The sequence below is a fragment of the Rutilus rutilus genome (genome assembly GCF_951802725.1).
Source record: "Rutilus rutilus genome assembly, chromosome: 8".
In the NCBI taxonomy this organism is placed as follows: Eukaryota; Metazoa; Chordata; class Actinopteri; order Cypriniformes; family Leuciscidae; genus Rutilus; species Rutilus rutilus.
In genome coordinates this window covers 35931691-35950421 of record NC_140222.1, presented here as the reverse complement: position 1 = coordinate 35950421, position 18731 = coordinate 35931691, and the positions used below count along the sequence as shown (strand labels likewise).

At 41.5% G+C, this 18731-nt stretch overlaps 1 protein-coding gene across 1 annotated transcript in view; it reads right to left on the bottom strand.

Annotated features, from left to right (window-relative positions):
- LOC311295350 (protein NLRC3-like) overlaps nucleotides 1–3072 on the bottom strand; it is a 46596-nt gene extending 43524 nt beyond the window's left edge. Inside the window, exon 1 of the mRNA XM_084416681.1 lies at nucleotides 3015–3072. The gene's annotated coding sequence lies outside the window, so the exon portion shown is untranslated. The remainder of the gene's footprint in view (nucleotides 1–3014) is intronic.
- Nucleotides 3073–18731: the final 15659 nt, after the last annotated feature.

Below are 18731 nucleotides of genomic sequence, written 5' to 3'. Positions count from 1 at the left end.
GATTATGAAACCAAAGACAAGAGATATGTATTTTCTCGATTCTATTCAACAAGCAGCATTTGGACCATACATTGAGACTTTCAGGTTTTAGAAATGTTCAGCATGTGTTCAGAGATTACAGTGGTTCTGTTTTAAACTGTAATCTTTTTTTATTTCCACCATTTTGTTCATTACCTTATATTTTGTGTTCACTGGAATTTTTAGTGCATAAACAGTTATGCATCAACAAACCACAGATATTAAGGACTTCATCTCTAAACATATATATATATATATATATTTTTTTTTTTTACAGGAGCATTGCAAAACTCATTGACACCCGAGAGTGGACAGAGAAAACTGCGATTACATTTGAAGTAAAACATTTCATTTAAATGCAAACAAAAGTCTATTTCATTACACAAAGTATAATGTGTGCTGATGTGATGGAAATCTGTGAAGGTAAATGTATGTACTTGTTTTAATCCAAACCACAGGGAATACCGAAGCAGGCAGGTGGGAACAACTGTGGGATCTACATACTGATGGTAGGTTCAATTTTAATTGTTATTGTAGTTAATTATTGTAAGTTATACCCTGCTCATTTTCTTGCACTTTGTGAATTGTAACAGTACACTCTATACATGGCTTTGGGGCTCCGATTTGATTTCACAGAGGTATGTCATTACCTCATTACATCCTTCAAGTTAAATAAACAGACATCCATAATTATTGTGTATATTATTATTATTATTATTATTTAAAAAATCTGGATGACATGCCCCTGATCAGGAGGTGGTGGTGTGCTCTTGTACTGGATAACTTCACTCTGCAAATGTATGTAGCTGTTTGCATGTTTCCTACATTAAACATTACTATATATGTACTAGATCTACCAATGTACCTACCTACCTCTTGTCATTTGTTCTTTTAGCGCTCAACCATACAAAAGGCAATGTCTTCGGGGAGATTCAGACAAAGCAGGTAATTTATTGTGCACATACATTCATTAAGAACTAATAATTTTATAATTGTTACAGCTACAAAGTTGTTCAGATATGAAATTTGATAGATTATGTACTATATTGGTCGCCCAATAGCCATGTTTCCACTGCCACTTCTGGGGCTTGATCGTGCCTCATTGGGGCTTCCTCGGGGCCGACAGCCAAGGGTTTCTGGTCCACTGAATACCTTGGTACAAAACGGGGCCAACTAGGGCTTGAGTGGTCAAATGCAAAGATGGGGTTTATCTGAGCCTGGACAGAGAGTCAGCACCATGAATTATTTTATATATATCTATCAGTTAACATCAGCATTAAAGACATTTAAAAACATTTTAGCTCAACTCACTTTCAGACAGCAGTGTGCCCTTGATGCACACTTTTGCTGAGCCCACACTGATGCGAGCTCCGCAGCAGACTTTTCCCGACAGTCAAAGCAGCATTGCATTGCGAAAGTGCGGAGGAAGGAAGACATAGGAAGACCACTACTGCTAAGGGTACCATTTGGGACAGGGCCATTATCAGCGCAGACATTTACATTCGTTGACTAAAAATATACAGATGTTACTGAATGTCACTAATGCAATCCTGACACAGAATAATTAGGATCAATGTATCACTTATTGTAAAACATCAGTGCTTGGTTTAAAAAAAAAAAATGTTGTGTGTTGGAGCTTTAAATGGATATTTATTTTAATATTATCGTTATAAGAGAATATTAATCTATTTATTTCTTATTTTATTCAGAGCATGCAGTTATGACCACAATTTATCAGGTTTGTCTGAACCAGGGTTTATATTTTTGTCAACAACATTTATATCCAAAGAACAAAATAAAAATGTTTTTTTGTTTCAACAGCTTCCCCATGAAATAATTTCCGAGATCCTCAAGGAAGTTGTTTTAGCAACTGGGGATTCTGCATATTTGACCCTTTCACTGGTGTGCAGATGGTTTAGGGATGTGGTCACAAATGAAAGTTTTCGTCTAGCTTTGCCTGGCTAGACAGTAAGATGTTTTTTTCCTGTTCAATGCACATTTCTTGGATTGAAATTTGTGGTATGTGACATTTAAACTCCACACTTATATCTTTTCTGTATTTTGTCTTTACATTTTAAGGTGTGGTCAACTGTAAGATTTTCTCTCAGGACTACTGTGAAGAATTCAGACAGATCTACAGCATCAGGGAATACTCGGAATGCTTGGAGCTTTTCAAGTCCTATCCACCAGGGTATAGGGGAAGAGGAAGACGAGGGGAACTGCTGGGCTTTTACTCCGAAGATCATTGTACAGGATTTTGCTCGCAGGACTGTTTTTTTGCTGCAGGAAATGAATTTCTGTTAAACTCATAAAACTTGTACAGAATGGGAATTGAGAGATGACCTGGTTTTGATGTAGTAATTGATGCAACTTCAAGTTAAACTTTAAAATGTATAGTGTTCTAATGAAAAGCTGTGGCAAATGTGTATGACAAAAACATAGGTTTCACTCATTGTGCATATGGTAAGGTACCTTGGTTCTTTAAGGTTTGCATAAATTACATTCTGCTCTTACATTTGATGTAATGTCATTTGCTATAACAGGCATGAAGTTAAACTAATAAGCAGTTTGGAGTCTATATAATAAAGAAAAAGTGACTGTCTTTGTTTTGTTCTTAAGAGCATGTAGATGCTCCCTTATAAGTTTATTATAGTAAATTCCCAGCCTGCCCAAATGTAATGTCACATTTTCCTTAAGGGGGGTGTTTTCCCCCACTCTACCCTATATATATATAGGCTATATATAAACGAAAATCTCGTTTTTTTGTTGTTGGTTTTTTAAACAAATAAAGGCGCGTTTTCTCGTTTTTGCTTATTTCATTTCAAATTGAAAAACAATGAACTATCAAAAAGTAGGCTACACGGACTACCAGCGTACTTTTTTACTTGTGTGTGTGTGTGTGTGTGTGTGTGTGTGTGTGTGTGTGTGTGTGTGTGTGTGAAAACCCCTGAAATGGCCTCTTCATTCTAATGAACCAAAATAAATCAACAGATCACCTGAACGCCTGTTTTTCAGGCGGATGAACTCCGCGGTTTCTGTTACAGGGTATCCTTATTCACCAACATGCAACAGTTTCCCCACTAGAAGCGGCTGATAGTCCTGTAGTCTCCCCGGCCCCGTTATGGTGCGTTCACACCGCACGCGAATAGCGCGTCAGGCGCGAGTGATTTCAATGTTAAGTCAATCTGCGGCGCGAATGAGGCGTAGAGCGCGGCGCGGTAGACGCAAATACGCCTCATTCGCGCGTCAAGTTCGCGCGAATGGCGCGAATTGAGCGTCTGGCGCGTTAAGCGCGTTACGCGCGAATGATTTTATTAGTGCTTTTTGTGCATTCACGCGTTTGACGCGAATTCGCGTCTGCCGCCCGAGTTGAAAAATCTGAACTTCTGCGTCAATTCGCGCCGCGTTAACCAATCAGGAGCCTGCTTGCTGCTGCTGTCACGTGGTGAAGTGACAGTTTATAATGTTATTTTATGTTTGGCCTCAATAAATTATTTTGTAATATGACTAAAATGCACAACAAAGCAAATCTTTCACATAAAAACTCGATTTCAATATGAGAGATAGCCTACTCATTTTTTATTGAATACTATTTATTCCATATCTATTCTAGATTATATGAAACTTTATTAATCTAATGTAAAGACAACAAACACAATTTAGTGTATAAAAACTTTTAAAAAAAAATCACAGGACAGGTTTCACTTTTGGAGGCTGGCTCCATTATCAAAACAAAAATAAATGACAGATTAGGTGCGGGCGAAGGTGAACCTCGCGCCGGGCTGTACAGCGCGGGCTCGTCATGCAGCGACCACTCGAGGCCGAGGCTTATACGGCCTACGCTGTCCTCGTCAGCATCCTCACCGTTAGGTCCACCAAACCTACCTCCTGGAGCAAATTGTGAAACTCCTGAAACCCTCCGGAGGGTCTGGTGCAGAGGTGGGAGTAAGTCACACATGTGCAAGTCACAAGCAAGTCTCAAGTCTTTAACCTTCAAGTCTCAAGCAAGTCCAAGTCAATTTTGAGAAAAGCAAGTCAAGTCAAGTCAAGTCACTGCTTTATGTCAAGCAAGTCAAGTCAAGTCGTAGCTTGGGTCACAAGTCACTGGCAAGTCATACAAACGTTTGATGATTTCACTGAATTTATATATTAAAATAAGTTAAAACTACAGAGGTTGTGGACGATGGTTTTATTTGCAACATTTTTTTTTAAATATGCATTTCCACAGAGGCCTACAGCTGAGTGGTTACTACAATAAAAATCTAAAAAATAAAAAATATTTCAAACTACATAGCCTAAAATGTAAATGTAACTGAAATTAGGCCAACATTAAAGCATGAAAAAATAAATATGCCTCAAACATTGCAGAAGACCATTAAAAGGTAAAAAGTATAATGGTTCCTATGCCACCAAATGGTATTCTTCAAACTGGCATCCCCTTTATATAAGTTATATATTTTTAAATATGAAGTTAAATCCACCTAGGCTAATTATAAAAATAACTCATACTAGGGCAATTTTTCCACCACATTTTGAATTTTGGGTGCATATTAATTCTGCTGGCATTTTGCCCCCGACCCCCTGATAACATCTAACCCTGCTTTAAGAGAAACATAAAACATGACAAAACATTAAAAAATTTTATGTTGTTTTTTGTCATTGGAAAGAACGACATATTTGGCTTTAAAGCATGATTGGAAAGAAATGTGGCAAATGTTATACAAAACATATGCCATCATTAATTATCATTTGAATATTGACAACATTAAGCTACATTTGAAAACATAATTGTGTATAAAGAGGCATGCTGTTTTGACCAATATTCTCTCTAGATTTAAAGATTTAGTTTTAAAGAAAGTCAAATTAACAAACAGGTTAAACAAGCCATAGCTTACTTTTAGACGTGGTGAATGAAGTTTGACTGTTCGAGGTTGTGATGGTCGTCCGATATCCCTTGCCAGTTATTATGCGTACAGCAAATCTTCTTGTATGAATATGGTCAATTTTAGTCTTTATATCCAAAAAGAAACGATGCTGGGAGATGTTTTTGTATTTAGCGCGCTGCCGCGCTCACCGCGATGTGTGTTTTATCAGGGCTTGTGCAGCGTCACGCAATCGCGCAGAATCTGATGACTGGCGTCAATGGTTCCGTTGCTTTAATTTTGTTCATCAATTGATGTTGCGATGATTTATATAAAAATGTATATCAAGTCATTCTCGAGTCATTGGATCTCAAGTCAAAGTCAAGTCGAGTCATTTTCTTAATTTAGTCAAGCAAGTCTCAAGTCCTTAAATTTGCGACTTCCCCCATCTCTGGTCTGGTGGACCCGAGTACAGCGACGATGTCCCCTACGCAGCTGTTTCTGCTCTCCAGAGCATATACGAGCGGTGACTCTCTCGATTAATGCTACTGCTAATGCTCGATAAACATCTAAAAAAGATGGCCGCCAACAGGTTTCGAAACTTTCGCCTCCGGATTTCGCCTCTGACGCGCGTGACGCGCGTAACCCCTCATTTACACTGCACACGCCTGCGGCGCATTATGGCTGCGACAAGGTTTTATTCCGTCCTCCACGCGGTGCCAACTCACACCAGGAACATTTCAGAAGCGCAGCAACTGGATGCGCGAGACCACGTGATTTGCCTGTCCGACGTGGTTTTTCTTGATTTTTGGGTTTCTACCATACAGTCTATGGTTTCTACCAAGGATATTGCTGTGTAATACGTTTGGGAGTTTGCACAGGGTGTTTATTTTGAATTTGACAATGTTTTTTTAACTTTTATTTTGTATTTCTGGTGCGACTTGGACGCGCGTCCGTCAAAAATAGACTAGGCGCCTATATTTAGCGAAGCGGCGCGGAGAGCCGCTTCTGGGAAGCTTCTGAAACGCGCCGCGTCGCGGCCGGTGTAAACACAAGCATTGACTAGAATGGGCGCGATCAGCTCCGGTAGCCGTGTCGCAGCCGTAATGCGCCGCAGACGTGTGCGGTGTAAATGAGGGGTAAATTTCATTTCAAACTTTTGATTTTACGCGCGTCAATTTCGCTCTTGACGCGCGAATTAACACAAAGTGGTCAAGCGTATAACTAGACGCGGCAGGCGCGAATTTGACGCGCTATTCGCGTTTGGTGTGAACGCAGCATTACCCCTCATTTACACTGCACACGTGTGCGGTGCATTACGTCTGCAACAAGGTTTTATTCCGTCCTCCACGCGGTGCCAACTCACACCAGGAGCATTTCAGAAGCGGAGCGACTGGATGCGCGAGACCACGTGATTTGCCTGTCCGACGTGTTTTTTCTTGATTTTTGGGTTTCTACCATACAGTCTATGTTTCAACCAAGGATATTGGTGTGTAATACGTTTGGGAGTTTGCACAGGGTGTTTATTTTGAATTCGACAATGTTTTTTTTACTTTTATTTTGTATTTCTGGTGCGACTTGGACGCGCGTCCGTCAAAAATAGACTAGGCGCCTATATTTAGCGAAGCGGCGCGGAGAGCCGCTTCTGGGAAGCTTCTGAAACGTGCCGCGTCGCGGCCGGTGTAAACACAAGCATTGACTAGAATGGGCGCGATCAGCTCCGGTAGCCATGTCGCAGACGTAATGCGCCGCAGACGTGTGCGGTGTAAATGAGGGGTTAGTCTGCTGAGGTGCGGCGCGCTTCTCTCCTCGGTGACCGCGGGGATATTGAGTGCTGCCTGGTCCAGAGTTTCTCGGTTCTCAGAAATCAGTCTCATCCACGAATAACTAAAAATGAATGTTTGCAGTCAATAACCAGTTAGCCGTCTGGTTTCTCGCTTTCAGTCACAAAGCCTAACGAAAGAAGCTTTATGCTGCGCTTAGAAGCAGGATCTGAAGGAGATCTTGAATTAAACTCTTAAACAGCGAATGAACATACTCAAACAAAATTAATCAGTCTTCACAAACCTTATTACACCTATTATACCACACTTATTTAGCCGTTACACTCTCGTACGATCACCAATCGTCTCTTCCGTGTATGGTGTCTTCCACCTTTTTTTCTTTTCTTTTTTTCTTCTTTTTTGGGGCGGTTCGCAGTTTTGGAAGCAAGTTTATTTAATACTTTATTAAATCTTTGATTTAATATGGTCACTGAAGCAACGTTTTTATTACTTAATGCTCACTGCTTAGTAAACGCAGTTTTTTTTTTTTTTTTTTACAAGAACAATGCAAATGGGTAGGCTAAATAAGAAGTAAATGCGGGATGCATGTCTATATCTATTTGATCATATGCATCAGTCGGAGTGTCTGGTAGTAGCTGTAAGGCAGGAGAAAAGCGTTTAGTTAATGGTGAATATATTCACATATTGTGCATACTGTTCTTACCCGCTAGCTACAGGGTATCGCGCTGTATTTTGTTTAAAAAATACTTATATATTGTGTAAGGTCCCGAGGCAGGTGCATTTAACGGTGATGGGTCGAGTGGCAGCTCCCCCTAGCGGTGACGAGTTGAGTGACAGGTCGAGTGGAAGCTCCCCCCGCCACGCAGAGATTTTACCCCAGCCTCCTACAGTACTATGGAGGGATTATTGGGTCAGATTTAAAACTAAAAGTCTAAAACTAAAAGTCTTAAACGAAAACTAAAAGTCTAAATTTGAAACTAAAAGTCTAAGTCGAAAACTAAAAGTCTAAGTCGAAAATGAATTTGGTATTTAGGATTGGGCATTTGGTCATTTAGCCATTTAGGATTTAGGATTGGGCATTTAGGGATTTAGGATTGGGCATTTAGGGATTTAGGATTGGGAATTTGGTATTTAGGATTGGGCATTTAATCATTTAGCCATTTAGGATTTAGGATTGGGGATTTGGGGATTTAGGATTGGGAACTTGGGGATTTAGGATTGGGCATTTGAGGATTGAGGATTGAGGAGTGTATGCAAATAAGGAGGCGGGGCCCAAATACTGGAGGTTGGGTTTGAAATGGCTGGTGCGCAGAGGCACCTTATGGACAGCAGAGGGAGCTCCCAGTGCTAAGGAGCACACTGTAATGAAACCAAACAGAGCGAGTGAGCAGGGCTGGAGCGAGTACTGTACTTTATGTAAGGGATCATGTATAGCGAGGCGGTTGTTATAGCGAATAACAACCCCGACAGGCTGAACGGGACCCTGACGCGAAGCATATAACATAGTATTTATATATACTATATATAAATATATAGTATATATTTACTACCTACAAAATAAATAAATAATTTGACACAAAATATTGATTTTAAAAAGGAGTTTATTGATTTAAAAACGATTGTATTGCTTCCGCTAAAGAAAATAGTCCATTCCGCGTCCATAGCAACGCTCTGTTTTTCATGGCAACGGTGTGTTATACTTCGCAGCGGTCTGTTATCAAGAAATAACAGACCGCATTCTGCATTGGAATTCAACCAAGCCAAGTAAAATATATATATATATTTATATATATATATTTTAACGCAACGCATCAGCAAAAACAAGGTTAGGAAACAGTAACTGTACGTTCACAACACCGCCGACTTGAGCTGCAAAGAAGCTCTGGCCGCCCTGTCAAGGACGCTTGTCAAAAAGTACGGGGAAGCTTGTTGACGCTTGTTGATAATGACAACGGTTGTTGATAGTGAGTGCGCGCGCGCGCAGATCTATTGTAACAGTAGACAGTACACAGTAGCTGTGTCTGAAATCGCTCCCTATCCACTATACAGTGCACTATTTAGGGTGTCGGCCATTTTGTAGTGGTGTCCGAATTCTGAGTGAACGACATCATTCCCTACATTCGTTCACTACTTTTACCCACAATCCTCCCTGAATTCGAGTGTACATCCGATGTACACTTGCTGAGACACTATTTCCCACAATCCAACACGATAAGGCGATAGAGCGCGAATGAAAAATAAACAAATATGTCACCATGGCAACGGCGCACGCGAGATAGAAAACAATCATTTATAAGACCAGACGCCTGGTTATTTATTTATATATATACCGTTATATCTATATTTGAATGAACGAATGTGTTGTGTAGTGTTTTGTTCTCTTTTTTTATTTTCACATATAAAAAGTAAATAAATATGATAAGCAAGTGTTTTTATTATCTTTTTTTTTTATCAAATAACGCAATAAACGTGAAAAATACATACATACAATTGTTACATACAATTCATACAGCCAAAAAAGGAAATATTAAAGATGGGTAGGTAATGTTTATGACGAAATTGTCCGAGCTCTCTGGCGCGTGATAATTATGTCAGCGTCCGAATTCGCGCACTCATTTTCGTTCACTCTTCGCTGATGTAGTGCACTCAACTGCCATTCACTATGTAGGGGTTAGTGAATGAGTGAACGAGTGAGCGGTTTCAGACACAGCCAGTGATATTGTGAAAGCCGTGGCAAGAGACAAGCAGCTTGTTTATTAGCTCGATGGTGCAAACATCTGTTTTTTTGTTTCAACAGCTTCCCCATGAAATAATTTCCGAGATCCTCAAGGAAGTTGTTTTAGCAACTGGGGATTCTGCATATTTGACCCTTTCACTGGTGTGCAGATGGTTTAGGGATGTGGTCACAAATGAAAGTTTTCGTCTAGCTTTGCCTGGCTAGACAGTAAGATGTTTTTTCCTGTTCAATGCACATTTCTTGGATTGAAATTTGTGGTATGTGACATTTAAACTCCACACTTATATCTTTTCTGTATTTTGTCTTTACATTTTAAGGTGTGGTCAACTGGAAGATTTTCTCTCAGGACTACTGTGAAGAATTCAGACAGATCTACAGCATCAGGGAATACTCGGAATGCTTGGAGCTTTTCAAGTCCTATCCACCAGGGTATAGGGGAAGAGGAAGACGAGGGGAACTGCTGGGCTTTTACTCCGAAGATCATTGTACAGGATTTTGCTCGCAGGACTGTTTTTTTGCTGCAGGAAATGAATTTCCGTTAAACTCATAAAACTTGTACAGAATGGGAATTGAGAGATGACCTGGTTTTGATGTAGTAATTGATGCAACTTCAAGTTAAACTTTAAAATGTATAGTGTTCTAATGAAAAGCTGTGGCAAATGTGTATGACAAAAACATAGGTTTCACTCATTGTGCATATGGTAAGGTACCTTGGTTCTTTAAGGTTTGCATAAATTACATTCTGCTGTTCTTACATTTGATGTAATGTCATTTGCTATAACAGGCATGAAGTTTAACTAATAAGCAGTTTGGAGTCTATATAATAAAGAAAAAGTGACAGTCTTTGTTTTGTTCTTAAGAGCATGTAGATGCTCCCTTATAAGTTTATTATAGTAAATTCCCAGCCTGCCCAAAGCGTCACACTTCTCTGCACCAATCATCTGTAATAGCGTCACACTTCTATGCACCAATAAGATCATCTTTATTATAAACCAATAAACGTTAAGGTGGGCGGCGCGACACGTGTCGCTCCGCCCAAAAGTGTCGCCCCGCCCCATCGTCCAGACTGCACTCTGGGGTACTACCATTTAACGGTGACGGGTCGAGTCGCAGCTGCCCCTAGCGGTGACGGGTTGAGTGACAGGTTGAGTGGCAGCTCCCCCTGCCACTCCTACAGTTCTGCAGCAGGCTCAAGACGCAGTAGTCCAGCGCGGCGGCTACACATTTCCATGTTGTAAAATTACAACATCTCTTTTGCAAATGCAAACCCCTCCATCAACGCAACATCATTGCCATAGAAACAGATATTCCGGAAAAAGAAAGAGCTGCATGGACACACAAATCGTATCTGAACAGTTGCGACACACACACTGTGTAAAATGACATCATTTTAGATCAGATTCCAATCGGATATAAAAATAATCGGATTGTGACTGACAGTGTGAACGTAGCCATAGTGAACTACTTTACGTCAACATTTTAGCCATAGTCAATGTGAATTGTGTTTTGCATTTGTGAAATGTATTTTATGAATATATAATTTTATTTCACGCACGTTGATAACGGGGATATACAAATCTCTATGGAGAAGCTGACACCAGCAACATATTTGAAGAGAAGAGGATTACATGGTAAATGCTATAATTTTCAAATATTAGTAAACAAGTGTTTAAGAGAATATTGTTCTGCAGGATATCACAGTGATTTATGATGAATAGTGAAGTCTTTAGTTTGAGATCATATGTTATTTATAAGGAATATAATTATATTTTAAAAATTAAACATTTTTTTAAAAAGTCATAGCTTGTGGGGTAATCATAATTACTATAATAAAATATTTCTGTCTATCAAATCCTTTGTTTTACACTTAATGCAGTATAACTAGGTGGTAAAATCAAAATATTTGAACAAAACATGAAAAAATTACCTCAAGTGAGCATTAACTAGCTAGCTTGCTAGCAAAGTTAGCTCACTGATGGAAGGTAGTTAAATTTGGCTATTTTGGACATTGCTGAAATAAATTTTAATATATATACATGTTGATACATTACTTGCCTTTTACTTTTAGAGATTAAAAACTATTGTCTGTTAATTTTGCTGTTGATCTATGAAGCAAACTGGTTGGTAAGAAAGGGGGCATTTTAAAATTGCTCAGCCTTCATAATTAATTTGTATTTTGACTGAAAATATTTTTGTACAAAGGGGGCGTTTTTCAGTCAAAATACAAATTAATTATGAAGGCTGAGCAATTTTAATATTTGGTGAATAACTCCTGCCATAGTCACTCAAAACTGGGATGGCAATTCTAGTCACATTTATGTTTTGTTTCACTGTAATGTCACATTTTCCTTAAGGGGGGCGTTTTCCCCCACTCTACCCATATATAGACTATATAAACGAAAAATCAAGCCGAAATCTCGTTTTTTTGTTGTTGGTTTTTTAAACGAATAAATCTCGTCTTTGCTTATTTCATTTCAAATTGAAAAACAATAAACTATCAAAAAGTAGGCTACACGGACTACCAGCGTACTTTTTTACTTTGTGTGTGTGTGTGTGTGTGTGTGTGTATGAAAACCCCTGAAATGGCCTCTTCATTCTAATGAACCAAAATAAATCAACAGATCACCTGAACGCCTGTTTTTCAGGCGGATGAACTCCGCGGTTTCTGTTACAGGGTATCCTTATTCACCAACATGCAACAGTTTCCCCCCTAGAAGCGGCTGATAGTCCTGTAGTCTCCCCAGCCCCGTTAGTCTGCTGAGGTGCGGCGCGCTTCTCTCCTCGGTTCCCGCGGCGATATTGAGTGCTGCCTGGTCCAGAGTTTCTCGGTTCTCCAGAGAAATCAGTCTCATCCACGAATAACTAAAAATGAATGTTTGCAGTCAATAACCAGTTAGCCGTCTGGTGTCTCGCTTTCAGTCACAAAGCCTAACGAAAGAAGCTTTATGCTGCGCTTAGAAGCAGGATCTGAAGGAGATCTTGAATTAAACTCTTAAACAGCGAATGAACATACTCAAACAAAATTAACCAGTCTTCACAAACCTTACACCTAGTATACCACACTTATTTAGCCGTTACACTCTCGTACGATCACCAATCGTTTCTTCCGTGTATGGTGTCTTCCACCCTTTTTTTCTTTTCTTTTTTTTCTTCTTTTTTGGGGCGGTTCGCAGTTTTGGAAGCAAGTTTATTTAATACTTTATTAAATCTTTGATTTAATATGGTCACTGAAGCAACGTTTTTATTACTTAATGCTCACTGCTTAGTAAACGCAGTTTGTTTTGTTTTTTTGTTTTTTTTTACAAGAACAATGCAAATGGGTAGGCCAAATAAGAAGTAAACGCGGGATGCATGTCTATATCAATTTGAACATATGCATCAGTCGGAGTGTCTGGTAGTAGCTGTAAGGCAGGTGAAAAGCGTTTAGTTAATCGTGAATATTGACATATTGTGCATACTGTTCTTACCCGCTAGCTACAGGGGATACGCGCTGTATTTTGTTTAAAAAATACTTATATATTGTGTAAGGTCCCGAGGCAGGTGCATTTAACGGTGATGGGTCGAGTGGCAGCTCCCCCTAGCGGTGACGAGTTGAGTGACAGGTCGAGTGGAAGCTCCCCCCGCCACGCAGAGATTTTACCCCAGCCTCCTACAGTACTATGGAGGGATTATTGGGTCAGATTTAAAACTAAAAGTCTAAAACTAAAAGTCTTAAACGAAAACTAAAAGTCTAAATTTGAAACTAAAAGTCTAAGTCGAAAACTAAAAGTCTAAGTCGAAAATGAATTTGGTATTTAGGATTGGGCATTTGGTATTTAGGATTGGGCATTTGGTATTTAGGATTGGGCATTTGGTCATTTAGCCATTTAGGATTTAAGCCATTTAGGATTTAGGATTGGGGATTTGGGGATTTAGGATTGGGAACTTGGGGATTTAGGATTGGGCATTTGAGGATTGAGGATTGAGGAGTGTATGCAAATAAGGAGGTGGGGCCCAAATACTGGAGGTTGGGTTTGAAATGGCTGGTGCGCAGAGGCACCTTATGGACAGCAGAGGGAGCTCCCAGTGCTAAGGAGCACACTGTAATGAAACCAAACAGAGTGAGTGAGCAGGGCTGGAGCGAGTACTGTACTTTATGTAAGGGATCATGTATAGCGAGGCGGTTGTTATAGCGAATAACAACCCCGACAGGCTGAATGGGACCCTGACGCGAAGCATATAATATAGTATTTATATATACTATATATAAATATATAGTATATATTTACTACCTACAAAATAAATAAATAATTTGACACAAAATATTGATTTTAAAAAGGAGTTTATTGATTTAAAAACGATTGTATTTCTTCCGCTAAAGAAAATAGTCCATTATAGTCCACTAAGTCCGCGTCCATAGCAACGCTCTGTTTTTCATGGCAACGGTGTGTTATACTTCGCAGCGGTCTGTTATCAAGAAATAACAGACCGCATTCTGCATTGGAATTCAACCAAGCCAAGTAAAATATATATATATATTTATATATATATATTTTAACGCAACGCATCAGCAAAAACAAGGCTAGGAAACAGTAACTGTACGTTCACAACACCGCCGACTTGAGCTGCAAAGAAGCTCTGGCCGCCCTGTCAAGGACGCTTGTCAAAAAGTACGGGGAAGCTTGTTGATGCTTGTTGACAATGACAACGGTTGTTGATAGTGAGTGCGCGCGCGCAGATCTATTGTAACAGTACACAGTACACAGTGATATTGTGAAAGCCGTGGCAAGAGACAAGCAGCTTGTTTATTAGCTCGATGGTGTTTTAAGCCCCCAATGGCTCCTTAGAGGCAGCTAACCCTACCCTCAACCTTAAAGGAGAACTTGGTAACTTTTTTAACGTAATAAAACTGTCTAGAAATGTAGTAGTAGCTTTATTGGTCACTTAGTCACAGGTACCAGTGAAATTCCGCCATCAACCTGTCAATACAAACATACATACAATATGACAAGGGGGTAGACAGGACAGGAAGACAGAGCATTGAGGAAAGAATACAGCATAACATGAGGAGAGGTGAGGAGAAAAAAAGGCAACCCCCAGACTATGCTCCTGTAAGGAGTACAGTTTGGGAACAGTAAAAAACACCTCAGCAACATTAGCACATAATCAGTACACAACATGAACACACAAGACTTGCAACAGGGGAGTGGAGTGGGGGATGGAGGTAACCCAGCACAGGCAAGCAGCCATCCGGTCCTGCAGCCATTTTCGGCGCTGGTCACAGACCCGCCTGTAGACTGGTGGTACAAAGCGTCGAAGGCGAGGGATTGGGGTTTGGGGTGGTGATTGCATATCTGTATATATGTAAGAGTTCGTGTATGTATGTGTAGGCCTGGAGAGTCGCTACGCCTGACATCCTAATCTAGGTGCCTCAGTCCGCAGGATGTCATAGCGATACACAGCAGTTGCCATGGAGTCAACCTTGATCAGGTCCCAGACAGAGTCAACAATCAGCAGGTGTCAGTGGGGAGTGGGGGAAGGAACGCAAGAGCGTCTCGCTGCAGTGCTCTCTCCAGAGGGAGTTGTTGTTGCAGCTGCAGCCTCGGCCAAGGCCAGTGCTGGTAGAGAGGGGCCGAAAGCAGATAAGATTGGGGTTGTTTGGTATTGGGACGAGTAGCCGCATTCCAATTTACACAGCTCCTGGTCCATTTGGGTCTCCGAAACGATCCATTTGCCTTTGCAAAGCTGTAAGCTTCTCCAAGATGTTATCAATATTTTGGTTCATAGTCACCAAAGTCACAGAAATCATAGAAATCATTTGGATGGTTAAACAACCTGTTCTGGTGATACTGGTGACTTCCCCCGCTCCCCCCAGCGTTCCCAGGCGGAAAACCAACCTTGCAACTTGGGGACTACCGTCCCGGCAAGATAGAAATTGGAAGTCTCGTGAGAAGCGAGAACGAGAATGAGAACGAGGGCGAAACACAAATTGCTTTACGGCAATTCGACATAAACACACACGCATGTATGATGTATTACCAGATTACCCACCTCGGTAGACATAGCTCCACACGATACAGTTGGCTTGCTCCGATCAAAACAAACGCACATGAGCAGCGGTAGAGAGGGGAAGGAGGCCGCCGCAAGTGAGTTTTTTACGACCGTGTTGTGAAATATACGCCCCCCCCACAGCTGTAGGGGGAGCTCGTGGGGAAAACATGCGACAACAAAAGGGAAAATCAGCGAAGAAGTGAGTAGAGTTCGCTAGAGTTACCGACATAGATATCATATATAAACGCTAGATGTCTTATGGCGCAGTCACTTCCGGCATCATCGTTCGGCCATCTTGTGACAGTGCTCTGTGCATTAAGGTGAATGATCAGCACGCACACAAATCCTCTTATCTCGCTGAAATCTTGACGGATTTACAAACGGTTTGGTTTCTTACAAACGTTATTAACGTGGCTATAATTCCGAATGCTTGAAAATGTATGTTATAATTTTTCGTATGTATGCAGTGTCATAACTACATCTCTGACGTTTATAACAAACCAAACCGTTTGAAAATCGGTAGAAAAATGAGCAAGTTATGGTTATTTAAAAGTACATGCACCATTGAAGTAGTGAGCGAGTACACTGTCGCAAGATGGCCGCCACGTGCGGACGTCGACCTCCATTGGCCAGCAGTGCGCACGAGACATCTAGCCTTTATATATGATATCTATGGTTACCGAGTTCTCCTTTAAACCTACCCATCCCCTCGCTGCCTGGAAGGCGCCGTTGGGGGCTTAAAACACCAAACACCTGTTTATTACTATACCTGTGTGCTGTCTATTACAACTTCTGCTTAAACAGGTGGTTCCTATCATTATCGGATTAATTGCACAGTTTTACCATCATAGAGTGAAAGTTTATCATTTGCATGTCAGTTTAACAAGGGCGCGCTTGACAGGGCATATATAAGAACGAGCAGAGAGAGAGAGAGCCCCGGCCGCGCGCGCACTCACTATTAATAATAATAATAATAATAGTTATTCTCGTCGTCAGACCGATAGCACTCCTTTCACTAGTGACTTTGTGTGTGAGGCCACATAAATGTTACAACGCTGTCATTAAGTTGAAGTTATCACATTATAAAGTACAGTACTCGCTCCAGCCCTGCTCACTCGCTCTGTTTGGTTTCATTACAGTGTGCTCCTTAGAACTGGGAGCTCCCTCTGCTGTCCATAAGGTGCCTCTGCGCACCAGCCATTTCAAACCCAACCTCCAGTATTTGGGCCCCGCCTCCTTATTTGCATACACTCCTCAATCCTCAAATGCCCAATCCTAAATCCCCAATCCTAAATCCTAAATGGCTAAATGATTAAATGCCCAATCCTAAATACCAAATTCCCAATCCTAAATCCCTAAATGCCCAATCCTAAATACAAAATGCACAATCCTAAATACCAAATGCCCAATCCTAAATCCCCAATCCTAAATCCTAAATGGCTAAATGATTAAATGCCCAATCCTAAATACCAAATTCCCAATCCTAAATCCCTAAATGCCCAATCCTAATTCCTAAATGGCTAAATTACCAAATGCCCAATCCTAAATACCAAATGCCCAATCCTAAATCCCCAATCCTAAATCCTAAATGGCTAAATGATTAAATGCCCAATCCTAAATACCAAATTCCCAATCCTAAATCCCTAAATGCCCAATCCTAAATACCAAATGCCCAATCCTAAATCCCCAATCCTAAATCCTACATGGCTAAATGATTAAATGCCCAATCCTAAATACCAAATTCCCAGTCCTAAATCCCTAAATGCCCAATCCTAAATCCTAAATGGCTAAATTACCAAATGCCCAATCCTAAATACCAAATGCCCAATCCTAAATACCAAATTCATTTTCGACTTAGACTTTTAGTTTTCGACTTAGACTTTTAGTTTTCGACTTAGACTTTTAGTTTCAAATTTAGACTTTTAGTTTTTGTTTAAGACTTTTAGTTTTAGACTTTTAGTTTTAAATCTGACCCAATAATCCCTCCATACAGTTCTGCAGCAGGCTCAAGACGCAGTAGTCCAGCGCGGCGGCTACACATTTCCATGTTGTAAAATTTAAACAAGACAACATCTCTATTGATTGATCTCTATTGGCCAACCAATCCACATGTGCTTTGTGGATTTGGAGAAGGCATTCGACTGTGTCCCTCGCGGCGGCCTGTGGAGGGTGCTCCGGGAGTATGGGGTCCGGGGCCCTTTGCTAAGGGCTATCCGGTCCCTGTACGACCGGAGCAGGAGCTTGGTTCGTATTGCCAGCAGTAAGTCAGACTTGTTCCCCGTGCGTGTTGGACTCCGGCAGGGCTGCCCTTTGTCACCGGTTCTGTTCATAATTTTTATGGACAGAATTTCTAGGCGCAGCCAGGGGCCGGAGGGGGTCAGGTTTGGGGACCACACGATTTCATCTCTGCTCTTTGCGGATGATGTTGTCGTGTTGGCCTCATCAAGCCAGGACCTCCAGCATGCACTGGGACGGTTTGCAGCCGAGTGTGAAGCGGCTGGGATGAAGATCAGCACCTCCAAATCCGAGGCCATGGTTCTCAGTCGGAAAAGGGTGGTTTGCCCGCTTCAGGTTGGTGGAGAGCTCCTGCCTCAAGTGGAGGAGTTTAAGTATCTTGGGGTCTTGTTCACGAGTGAGGGAAGGATGGAACGGGAGATTGACAGGCGGATCGGTGCAGCTTCTGCAGTAATGCGGTCCCTGTACCGGTCTGTCGTGGTGAAGAAGGTTTACCAGTCAGTCTACGTTCCTACTCTCACCTATGGTCATGAGCTGTGGGTCATGACCGAAAGGACAAGATCCCGGATACAAGTGGCCGAAATGAGCTTTCTCCGCAGGGTGGCTGGGCGATCCCTTAGAGATAGGGTGAGAAGCTCGGTCACTCGGGAGGAGCTCAGAGTAGAGCCGCTGCTCCTCCACATCGAGAGGGGTCAGTTGAGGTGGCTCGGGCATCTTTTCCGGATGCCTCCTGGACGCCTTCCCGGGAAGGTGTTCCGGGCATGTCCCACCGGGAGGAGACCCCGGGGAAGACCTAGGACACGCTGGAGAGACTATGTCTCCCGGCTGGCCTGGGAACGCCTCGGTGTCCCCCCGGAAGAGCTAGAGGAAGTGTCTAGGGAGAGGGAAGTCTGGGCATCCCTGCTTAGACTGCTGCCCCCGCGACCCGGCCCCGGATAAGCGGTAGAAGATGGATGGATGGATGGAACATCTCTATTGCAAATGCAGACCCCTCCATCAACGCAACGTCACTGACATAGAAACCAATGCAGATATTCAGACGCAGTAGTCCAGCGCGGCGGCTAC